Source organism: Triticum dicoccoides, chromosome 3B, assembly GCF_002162155.2.
Source record: "Triticum dicoccoides isolate Atlit2015 ecotype Zavitan chromosome 3B, WEW_v2.0, whole genome shotgun sequence".
NCBI classification, from domain to species: Eukaryota; Viridiplantae; Streptophyta; class Magnoliopsida; order Poales; family Poaceae; genus Triticum; species Triticum dicoccoides.
In genome coordinates, this window is record NC_041385.1 from 809,628,512 (window position 1) to 809,641,396 (window position 12,885).

General features: G+C 43.7%; 1 pseudogene; it reads left to right on the plus strand.

The window, feature by feature from the left end:
- Nucleotides 1-437: 437 nt before the first annotated feature.
- Nucleotides 438-5,460, plus strand: LOC119280123 (annotated as a pseudogene).
- Nucleotides 5,461-12,885: the final 7,425 nt, after the last annotated feature.

Below are 12,885 nucleotides of genomic sequence, written 5' to 3' on the forward strand. Positions count from 1 at the left end.
GAGATGGCAGTTTTCACGGAACGAGTTGGTGTAAACATACTAGGAGCAAAACTGAGCACAATTCGTAACTGAGGGCAAAACTGAGCAAATGGACACCACTGAGTGCAAAAGAATAATTAACCCTTTTTAAAAAACATGAGCAGCACTGTAAAATAGTTGTGCATCCTGGATAAGACACACACACACACGCAAAAAGACCACAAATGCACATTCGTTGGATTAAGGAGACACGTAGAGCTAGCTTATCTAGTTCTCTGTTGTGTCCGCAATTGTTTAGAGCTGGGCTGTAGCTTTCAGTCGTGAAGAAACATGCGGCAAACAAACTTCGTTGCGGATCTACCAAGATGTGTGTCATCCGAACAGACAAGCACACAATGCATATATTAAGTTTCTCATGAAGATGAAGGCCGGCCAGAGCCACCTATCTTCCTAAGGACATGTCTGAACCTCTGAAGCTCATTGGCTCCTTCGGCAGCCCCGTGGTCCACCGCGCGGAGGTGGCCCTCCTTCTGAAGGGAGTCCCTACGAGTTCATCCAAGAAGACCTCGCAAACAAAAGCGAGCTGCTGCTGAAGCACAACCCCGTCCACAAGAAGGTCCCCGTGCTCCTCCATGGCGACCGGCCTGCGGTATGCGAGTCGCTTGTCATTGTTGAGTATGTTGATGAGGCCTTCGATGGCCCGCCGCTCCTCCCCTCCGACCCCTTCGCCCGTGCCTCCGCCTGCTTCTGGGCTCGCTTCGTCAACGAGAAGGTGGGTAAACATATGATCAGTGGGCAAAACTAAGTTCGTTTTGTGGTGTTGCTATTTCTCTGTTCATGTTGCACTTTTGTTAAGCCTAAGTCGCTAGAGATTTTTTTTTATGTCTAAGTTAATTCTGGTAAATACATGTTTGGTTTAGCGAAAATTTAGGATTACAATTTTTTAAACTAGTCATCAACCCGTGCAACTGCACGGGCTAGGTATTATCAATACAATTTCAGTCAACCCACAAAATAACTCTTGTGTTATATGAAAATATCATGCTTATAAATATAATAAAACACACTTGCAAATTTAAATAATATTTCATCAATTGTTATTTTAGTTAGAATGATTATGCATTACATATTGCTTTTGCAAAATGGGAACTCCTATTTCCTCTGGCCTCCGCATGATTGATGCATATTCCGGAACTTATTACGACATACATATGATTTTAACATGTGTTAAATCCATCATAATATTCCATGGATTAGTTAGAAAACTACCAAACTTATCATGGACAATGATAATTCTGTTTAGTGGACCGCTTTTAGAAGTTTCACTATTTAGGTACATGCTTTTGTTACCTCATAATAAATTTTGTTTATAGTAGTGTTGAACATAGATACACAAAAGGGAAAAAAATGAGTATATACAACACAATAAATTTCAATTTTTTATAATATATTTATAAAAGCTGGTTATTTTTATTTGATTTTGCAAATGCAGCAATAGAACTTTTACATCTTATATTTCACCGCCGTAACGTATGTTGATGTGCACTTTCAGCAGAATACTTGTCAATTCGAACCCATGCACAAATTTTTGAGAACATTCATTTTTTTAAATGTATACTTATATTACCTTTGAGCTATACTACTTTCCTATCCACAATACATTGCATTTTTTGACAAAATCAATTACCCCACCAATACTTAGCTCTTTCTTCATGTCAACACTATTTTCCCGTTTGGCCGCTGCTGGCCGTATATTGCACCTTGCAATGTGTGCAGCAGTCCAAAATTAGACACGATGAAAAATTATGGTCGTACAAACATGTGCATATAAGTCGAACTATAGGAGATCCAACCAATGAAAGAATGTTGAAAGATGCATTTTCTCTCTCTTAATTTGTGTGTGTGCGATCATAGATAATTTCACACTTAAGTACAAACTATTTTATCATATGATCCAAGGGGTCAGGGGAGCCTTATATACAAACAATTGTCAGCTAACACACAATACACAGCTGGAATGAGTGCATGACAAATATATTTGTGCATATTTCTTGTAATGAAGTCGAATATTAGAGAGGAAATGTTATAGGTGAAATCTTGTGTGAAGGATGATGTATTTAGGGTCACCGAATGGCTGGTCAAAGTTGGTACAGAAGCGACCCTGTGAAGTGACAATCTGTATATTCTAACACGGCGAGTAAGCTAGAAATGATGAGCTCCATCGATACTTTTAAGCTATTGACATCGTGTATACTATTTTTCTGCACCAAATTATTTCGATGCATCCAATGCTAGGTTAAAAGTAAGGCTGAAGATCATTGCCATCATAACTTGTTTCAATGATTGGAATGAGGACAAATTTAACAGGTTCTAATAAATTTAGAATAACACGTGAAACAGCGATGGATTAGATTTAGTCGCTCTTCACCATCAGACAACAGTGCATGTCAAACACACACCTACACAACTATGTAAACTGATTTTCCAAAGAGGGTCGGACTATATTGAAAAGTCACAAAAAGAGTATTACAAAGATCATGTAAACTGCTCTGCTTACCACTCAATTCGCAGAGTTTCAGTTTTAACTTCCTTGCTTGGGCATCTTGGAAGAAGCAATGTGGAGTCCTTGCTCATTTGAAAGCAGATTAGTATTTGCACCGATACAGCCGCTTTGGTCCCTTGGTCATCTGCTCAAAAATTGGGTTTCCCTGACAAACCGTGAGCGACATTGGATTGTCTAAATTTGCAACTGTAAATTAAGCTATGCACCTACCATCGTAGTTGGAGGTGCACCGTTATTGTTTGCCAAATAAAGTGGGAATAGCAAGAATATCCATTCGCTCCATGCTTAATCGCACCACATGAATCACCATTGGAGAATTGATATTATCACATTTTTGGAAATAAAAATAAGTCTAGCCTTTGTTAGGTCGACCGTACCACCTGAATCACCACCGATGGAACAATCCCAGTATATTTGAATCAAAAAATGAAAATCTGGCACTTCTCGCTCGCTCGTGCCACATGAATAAATGTTGATGGATCTTTTAATGGCATCGGCAAATGAACATGCAAAAATATTGTGGTGAGAAAGATTAGGGCATGATTGAGTAAGTAAGAGAGATGAAGGAGAGAAGCAATAGGATACCATCATCATCAGTTGGTACCACTTGGTAGTTCTGTTTCTTCCGGGGGCACTGGATCTCTTCCTGCCGACTCTACCGGTGTTGAAGACGATGTCGCAAAATATCATGCCTGCTGCCTCAGTAACAATTGATGGACCTATTCAAAGAGTTCAAGCATTACATATGCACACACTTGGATGATTCATACCGCGCATCTAAATTCGGCGCACAGGTGCCCCCTGTTCATCGTGCTGGCCAGCCGACCGGCGACGTGGTAGTTGCGGAGGATGAATTATTCGCCCCGCCGTGGACGTCATAATAAGATTTCAGTTTAGAACGATCTAATGGATCTGTAGAAGACATGGTTTCTTGAGAAGCCCTAGAGCAACGTGCATCTTGAAGAAGGAGAGTGAGGGCACGACCAAATCTGACACCATGCAAGAACAGAGGAGGAGTGATATGGTGGCCGCGAGTCCCATGACTATGGTCCTCAGGGGGCAGGACGTAGGTATTCTTTTTCGGACTGAGAGAAAGGAGACAAAATCTGCAACGATTTTTGGTTTGGTTTTCTGTGTCCTATAGAAAGGAGGGAAGTCGTGAGAGATTAGGATTTTGGAGACGTGAATGATTATGATTTGGCAGGTGCGCCGCGGCTGTCCCTATCTGCTGCTCCATATCAAAAGGCTAAAAGTCTGTGATAACCAAGAAGACACCTCGCCTACGGCAAATCTTGGAGGAAATTAGGGTAGTTTTTTTTTCCTGAGGGGAACATAGGGAGACCAATTGAGGGAGGTACACATGGGATAAGAGACTTTTTTTTGAAGTGGAGGCGGAGTCTTTCCTTCCTGATTTTGTGGCAATAGGTGGATCCTTTCTAGTTTTCTTTTCACGTGAGGGTTTCCTTCTTATTTTTTTAACGTGAACCTTTCCTTGTTTGATTAGCTAACATTTTTTCTGACAGTTTGATTATCTAACATTGGACGTGTCACATGCGTTTTTTATTGGACTCTATCATCTGCGTTACGTAAGTTTTCCTTCTATCCTGATCGTAAATTTTACAATCTAACGGTTTAATTAATTTTGATGATGTGGATCAATGAGAGATCATGAATGCTGCCTCCAATTACTAAATAAGAGATAGTGAAATACAACTTGGTGAAAAATTGCATTCACTAACTGAAATTGTGTTTTTCACCAACTTTTCTCACTGAAAATTTATGATTACAAATTTTTAAATAGTAAAATACAACTTGGTGAAAAAGTTCATAAATTGTGGTTCATGGACAAATGGCGTAATAGCTACTATTGTCTGCAAGGCGAACTGGGTCAAGGTCGGTAGGCCAGCCAAACCGATATGCTAGGATACCATTGGTCGCTAAGATTTGAATAACTTTGCCATGATTAGAGTTAGTCATGTTGGATTTGATTTTTGAGCTAGGCTAGCCAAGAGAGTGGGATTTGCATGACCCCACTTATCATGGATAAAACGACGAATTCTATATACCTAAGAGAGTGATCTCCTCTAACTTATTTATCTTAATTGCAAGCATGCCAAATCATCACACAATGATGGATGAGATAAGACCCACCTCAGCATGCAACCATGCATTGGAAAAGTTAACCATCACCACGACACCACCTACAACCATGCATGGAAAAATATTTTCATTCTATTATTCGATTTATACTGAATAAACATTTTCTCAATATACATAATCAAATATACTAAGTCATATGTATTTCTAGTTTTGGTTCACATCTTATTAATCTAAATATTTATATTTCACCCAATCAAATGTCAGTGAAATATATTGCAACTGATTCCCGTGGCAACGCTCGAGGTAGCATCTAGTATTAGTAAATGAGGGAAGACCTGAATACCAACTCAAATATTTATAATTTTTTTTCTAATAAGTATTTACAAAAAAGAGAATCTCAGATGACACTGACATAGACGGGCCTTATAAATGTGCAGTGCCGGAGGTCTGTATGGATGGCACTCTGGACGGATGGTCAAGTGCAAGCTTCATCAGTGAGGGAGGCGGCAGAGAACCTAAAGCTTCTTGAGGGCCAGTTGCCGGAGGGGAAGAGGTTTTTCGGAGGTGATACTATTGGCTTCCTCGACATAGCCATGGGCGGGATCGCGCATTGGTTAGGAGTGTTTGAGGAGATGGCCGGGGCAAGGCTGCTCACCGAGGAGGACCGCCCATTGTTGTGCAAGTGGGCGAGGGACTACAAGGCTGACGACATTGTGAGGCAATGCCTTCCGGAGAGGGGTCGTGTGCTTGCAGAGTTGACGGCGAGGAAGGATCGGTATGTGTCCATAGCTATGACGATGGCCGCAAAGAACTCCTAGGGCGCTATGTATTGGACCTATTGTAATAATGCATATGTAAGTTGCATGTGAGAATTTAATATATTGCAATAAATTGTGTGCACCATAGGAACACACAAATGGATCTCGAGTTGCCTGGAGCCTGTTTTAGGAATAAGACGAAGTCAAGAAAACTAATATTTTTCCTGATCATCTGCAAAATGTTATAAAGGAATTTTTCTTGCGAGGTGTTATAAGAAAGAATATGCTTATTTCTATTTGATTTTTGTTGTTGCTCATATATAAAATTATTTGTCAATCAAATTTTAACAGGTATAGAAATGAACAAAAAATGGTAAAAGAAATTCTACATGGTAAAATAAATGTGTATAACGTGCGTGCAAAGTCACGTGATGAAAAAGGTTATCATATGAGCTAAAAACAGGACAATTACGTTGTTGTTAGTGGTAAACAGTGAGTGTATTTTTTTTTAGCGAAGACAGTGAGTGTATTGTTTGCCCTTTCAAAATCATAATTTTGTCTTCAATTTGTGTTATTGTGTCAGGTGTAAGATCGAGTGATCTATCTTCTTCCGTCTATGAGCTGTGCAGTACGAATGTTTTAGAGCATCTAAGCTTGGCGCCTCAAACCGCTACTGTACGCCTCAGTAGATGGCTCCATCACTTATAGAGTTATAGGTTAAAAAAACTTACCCAGCGGGCTCCTTAAACCGGCAGCCCCACATTCAGCATAAATCTAAGACGAATAAAGGGAGGACCCGAAGCGCCCAAAAGCTCCTGTCACATCAGCCCGGCGCATCATGGCCCGCAACGACCCCACATAAATCCCAAATCTCGACGAACCGTAGACCGCACTCCACTCCACTATCTCTCGCTCTGTCTCCTCCTCTTCCCGTCTGTCGGTCTCCGATGGCGGATCCGACGCCGAGGACGACGTGGAGGAGATCGCATGTTTGTAAGTTACATCGTGTTGCGCCTGTTGGTCTTCGACCGGGGCGGCAACAGCAAAAGCTCATGTTTGACGGCACCTGACGCCCGACGTCGCAGTGTGGGCGAAGTGGGTAGACGCTCGCATCGTGCGCATAGCTTGGGCCGCGCCACAACAATGTAGGTACACTAACCGTCTTCTCCTACTCTACCATTGCCGGAGGGTGTCCCCAACCACCGTTGGGTACTTGTGCCCTCGCTGATGCCTCCGCGGACGAGGACGCCTGAATCCGAGGCATGGGCCACTCACCGTGAACGACGAGAGAGAGAGAGAGAGAGAGAGAGAGAGAGAGAGAGAGAGAGAGAGAGAGAGAGAGAGAGAGGCGCTGGCATCGCGTCGGGCAAGCGTGCGCTAGTGAATCCGGGAGTACGCGCTTCTCGTGTTAGTCCTCCTACGCTCCCTCACATTGGCAGAGACCGACGCGTGGCAGCTCCGCCGCAAAAAAGCCAAAGTGCTCGGGCAAGCCATCAAGCAGTCGGAGTGCAAGACAGCGATGGCCAAGGCAAGGGCACTTCAGCTGGCCCAGGTCAAGGAGCGCGTTGTACGACGCTGACAATCAGCAAAATCTTCTCTAGTGAGGCCTCAGACGGCAGCGACGGATCCCGCGACGATGACAACGACATCCGTCTGGCTGCGAGGGCCTACATGGATCGGTACAACCACACCGACAACCGCAAGGGGAAGGGGCCCGCGTGGAAAAGGTGATTTCCTCTGCCATTCTCCATTTTATCTATGTTTTTGTAGTTTTGAAGTATGAATTTGCGCTGTTCGGTGATGAGCTATCATCCTTTTGTGTGAGATGACTAATGTTGTTACTAGTAGTGTGTAAAATTCGTTCCTTTGTTTCTATCAAGCCTGTTAATCGTATTCATCTACGTAGCATAGCATTTGTTACATGGATTTGAGGATTCGGATATGAGAGACACAGTTGTGTAAGCAACGAAATAAGAGGTGCCCAGTTAGTGCCTGCAGACGCTCTCGGGCACGTCCACATATGTTTGAGAGGCTAGATTAGATACATTCGGCTAAGGATTTTCTCGTACGTAGAACCGCATATATATATAATATATATATATCAACGAATGTCTCACAGCCAACACCATTAACTATTTACACATACACATGTATATACATATACAATTTCTCCTACATGTTGCCTTGGTGCCTTCGGAGCACGATGACAAGTGGTTCATGGGGGCGGTAGCGGGTAATAGTATTCTCCTTTCGGATCTATGACCTGATCGAGCAAAAATCCGGCTATTTCCTCTTGAAGTGCTTGTATGCGGTCCGATGGTAGGAGCTTATCCCGCACCGATCTGAACTGTTAAGAAGGAGATCAATATGCATGTTTGTTAGTTGTGTGGCTAGATATCGATAATGGTGTGAATAGTGTTCTGACAAAAACGTACCCAGTCATGTCTATCAGATCTGCTCCTTTCGCACGTCATCATGCGAATGTTCTCACAAACATAGTATGCACACAGATTATTCCCTTTCGCCTGCCTCAGGGCCTTTACGAGAATGGAATTGAATCAGATAATGATTAATCAAGCATAATAATTAATTAGTGATATTGAAACAAGAATTAAAGAGATGGTAGATAGCTAGTACTACTTAATTACTTACCTTGGGTCGATGCCAAAACAACTTTTTTGGCCAGGTGCCTGGAGTCACCTTGATGAACTTTGCCCATGCCCTGCCCGCCGGCAAACAAAATTAATAAAGGGGTTATTAAATAGTTCATATCAGGAACTAATAGTTAATAATGATTGAAATTACCTGTTGACTATCCCCTTCACGATGGTGTAGTCTTTATCTTCTTTAGCTAGTGAGTCCAGGAATTCAACTTTTCCTTCCTCAACTTTAATGTCTAACAAGACCCAGTGCCAACTGCATATGCACACGTTTGCATGTCTTAATTAAGCGGGCATGTGCATAAAATTAATCAACTACCGTAAACCGTATACACTTAATTATTAACATCTAACTAGCTAGTAACCAAAAACATAATTTGTAGTACAAGACAGTGTGACTCACGTGAAGTTGTAAGGAAGTAGTATATCTTCATTGGTATTGAGACGCTTCAAGAACTCTAGCATGCTTTCCTCTACTTCAGCTTGACAATGTTCAATCTGCCACATGTCCTCATTAATGGTATTTGGGTCAATGAACCCAACGCCATAGCGTCTAGATTTTTTCATTTCATACATCTTCATCCTGCATATAATACCACAGAAAAAGAATATAGTTAGGATAATTACATGTAATGATTGATCAAAATTATCACTACATAACTAGCTTGCGACTTAAATTAAAGAAAGAAATCACTTACAGACAATAGCAACTGACGATAGACTTGTCGAGTGCGTCTTGATTAAATAACTGAAATAGTTCTGGATACTCAATGGCCAGAGCTTTCTCAATGTAATAATGCTCATGCTTGACATTCACCATGAGGGACTCTTGATTGGAAATCTTGGTAATGTTCATGTACCATTGATGCAATTGATACATTCTCGTTGGGAGGTTTGCCCCGGACATATTGCCATGCTATTTCCGATTCTTTAAGCACAGGCATGGGCTCGATTTCGAGGAGTTGTCCAACAGAGATATTGAGAATTTGAGCCTGCATTATATGATCCTCTGTTATTACCACATCGCCATGCTGGGGAACGCTAACGGTTTGCCCACAATAATATTTGGCGCGCGTACTACTCCTCTCATGTTGTTGGCACAACAAGCGGGGGGGTCGCTTGCGCCACCTGTTCTCCCAACTAGGGAACGGTTTTCCCGTATTTTTCGCCAGCTGCTTGTTGGCTCGAGCTTGAGCTCGCTTCCTTCTGTAGTCGTGCTTGATGTGCCTTCCTGATTTGGCGCTCATATTCCGAGTCAACAGGCTTGGGAGCTGGTTCTCTAGCCATACAAATGAAGTGGTCAATTACTTTCTCAGGCACTTTCTCCTTTGGCGGCGGTGCCGGTTTCGGTCCAAAATGGGCGTCCACTTGGGCTTGCACTATGGCTGTGTTTTGCTCCTTAGTCATGTCGTAAGGCCTCTAAGGAAGAGGAGCGAGGCTTGGACCATATTTATATCGCTTGCCTTTGCCTGTACTTCCTGAACGACCTCGAGTCGTGCCGCTACGCACCAAAGCTGCGGGATGTCTCTTCTGCGATTGCTGAGACGGCGGAGACGGCTGACGTGGAGTTGGACCAGGAGAAGTGGCCTGACGATGTGCCGGACTTGAAGCAGGAGGTGTCGTCTGACACGGTGCCGGACTTGCAACCGGAGAAGTTGCATGACGCTGTGCCGGTCTTGAAACCGGAGGAGTCAGCTCACGCGTTCGGGGACATGGAGGAGGTGGCGGACTTCGAGGAGGAGTCATCTCACGCGTTCGTGGACTTGGAGGAGCGAGAGTCTGCTGACTCGGTGGCGGACTTCGAGGAGTCGGCAGACGACGCGGTGTCGGTGGACTTCGAAAGCTGATGTAGTCCTTTCTCCATAGGATTATACGATATATGGCCTCTCCCAGTGTGCACTCGTCTTCACCTCCAGGAATGTCAAGCGTTAGCCCCGAATATGGGTCCACCACTTCATCAACCATGACACGAGCATAGCCCTCTGGAATCGGGATGCAATGGTAGGTTGCTTCGGGGGTAACTGGAAAAGCAACACCGTCCGCCACCTTCATGGATATGTTCTTCATTTTGGAGTTTAGCTCGCAGTTAGTGTTCTCTATGATGTCATCCATAGGGTATTTATCCAGCAGTGTGTCACCCGGGGCAGAACCAATGCTGCTTCTCGGCATGGATGAGATGGTGCTATCCAATGCTGGACGATCATCCGCTTGCCGCTGCCGCTGCTGAGACCCCCTTTCCTGGCTAAGTGAGTCGATCTGCTATTGCTGCTGCTGGAATTTGAGTGCCAGGTCCGCGTGCCTTGCTTCTAGGCCTTGAAGGCGTTCTGCGTCCTGCTTCCTCTGCTCCTCCTCCAGCTTCCTTTTCTTCTCCTCCTCCATCTTCCTTCTTGCACGACTCCTGTAGTCCTCGTTCCATTCTGAAAAGCCCTCATACCAGGGAATAACGCCCATGCCTCGTGTTCTTCCCGGGTGTTCAGGATTTCCCAGGGCGTGCGTAAGCTCGTCGTTCTCTCTGTTGGGCGTGAACACCCCCCTTTGAGCTTCATCTATTGCGTCAATTATCTTTTGTTCGGCTCCTTTTAGACTTGCCTTTCGCGAAATTCCGCCTGTCTTCGGGTCCAATGCTCCCCCCTGCGCATAGAACCAAGTTCTGCACCTGGGGGGCCAGTGCCGGGTAACCGAAGTGACCCCTGCATCCTCCATCTCTTGCTCAGTCTTATCCCACTTAGGCAATCCCACCGCGTAGCCACCTGGACCCAGCCTATGAAACTGCATCTTTCTTGCGGCATTTGCCTTGTTTTTCATCGCCCGTACCTTAGATATTTCTGAATCCTTGAAGGTCACGAAATCGTCCCAGTGCTCTCTTTGCTTCTCTAGTGTTCCCGTGAATTCTGGAGTCTTCCTTTCATTAGCGAGGTAGTTGGCCCATACAGTTTTCTTGTGGGTGTTGAATGCAATTGCCATCTTCTTAAGAGCAGCGGCCTTGACTTTCTCTACATCTGCTTCAGTGAAATGATCTGGTAGGGTGAAATGTTCCATCAGAGATTTCACAAGGTCTTTTTTGGCTCTTTTGTCGAGCCAAGTAACACCTGGACGTTTAGTCTTTGGCTCTTTCCATTCTTGAATGGAGATCGGGAGTTTGTCCTTCACAAGAACTCCGCACTGACGAGTCCACTTGTTCGCAATGTTCTTAGGCGTGAGGGGTTCGCCGCTAGGTTTGATGGATTCGATGTGGTACTTTACACCATCCTTCAACAATCTGCCCGGGCCTCGCTTTGTCTTGCTTTCTGTAGAAGCAGATTTGCTCGATCTGGAGGGCTGAAAGAAGAAAGATCGATTCGTTAATATATCTTCAATAAAAAAACATGTGATGATCACCATGATGCATGCTTATATAAATATACCTCGCCTGTAGTGTTTGTTATTTGAAGATCAGCATTGTATGTGTCATCACAAACATTGTCTGTGTCATAATCATAATCATAGTTCATGACTTCATCAGCCCGGTCGTAGAGATCGAATATCTTTTCATCACCCTCTCCGGTATTGTTAAGGTATTGGGAGCCGTCATCTGCTTCATTCAGATCATCTAGCCTGTGAGGGCTGCATATGATGTCGAACAATTCCTCTTGTCTCTCTCTGCCGGTATTGTCCGCCATAGCTTTTACTTTACTAATAATATAGAAGAAATATAAAACAATTTAATATTCAAATTACAATGCATGGATGCAATTAATCAATAAGGAAAATCTGAATCTCGAATACATCCTCTCGAATATATAATCTCGAATACATCATCGTCTTAATATATATAATCTCGAATACATCGTCTCGAATATTATATATCGAATACATCACTGGCTAGGTACCTAATAAAGATCGAGTACTACAGAAGAATCTAGGGCGCAACTCGCGGTTCCTAGGGCGCGGGCGGTGCACACCCAAAGAGAAGGAACCATCATAGGATCATATCTCCGGTCATCTGCCCAAAGAACCCGCCAAGTAGTGGAGAACCTGACGTCGTCCATAGCAGCCATGTAGCGATGGACGTGCTCATCTTCCTCCCTGACACGGCGACGCACCACCTCCGGCGGGGCCGGCTGCCTCTGCACCGAATGTGGCCCACGCGAACGCCACCAAAGAAGATCAGGGTCGACGACGGGACCCGAGGTCGGGTTCCTCACCAAGCGGCGCGCCCCTCCAGGTAGCACCTGCCAGTGCTAGCCCGACGGAGCCCAGTCCCGGACATGGGTCCCCGGAAGCATGACGTTGTCGCGAACGGGTCGACGGCAAGGATGCGGGCCGGGCATATCGTCGAGAACAAATACTATATGTCCACAAAAAGTAACATTTTTTAAATGATTGGATTGTGATAACTAAAATTCTATATATATGCAAATTCTAACAATTTGACATTAATCAAATTCATGTAACTAAAACTAATTCTAAAATTTCCTGATTATATAACTAACATTTCCATAACAATTCTAATATTTATATAACTAAAAAACAAAAAAAAATGCTAACATTTCTATAAATATTTCTATAACTAAAAAACAGAAAACATTTATAACATTTCTATAAAACTAACATTTCTAATATTTATATAACTAACAAACAGAATAATTTCTAACATTTCTATAACTAAAAAACAGAAAAATTTATAACAAACAAACTAATATGTGTAGTGTGTGTGTGTGTCTAGTGTGTGTGTGTGTGTGTGTGTGCGTGTAGTATTGTATGTGTGTGGACATGGCGGCCGGGGCGAGCTCACCGGCGAGGCGACGACGGGGCGGCGACGAAGGAGCAACGGGACGGGGCGGCG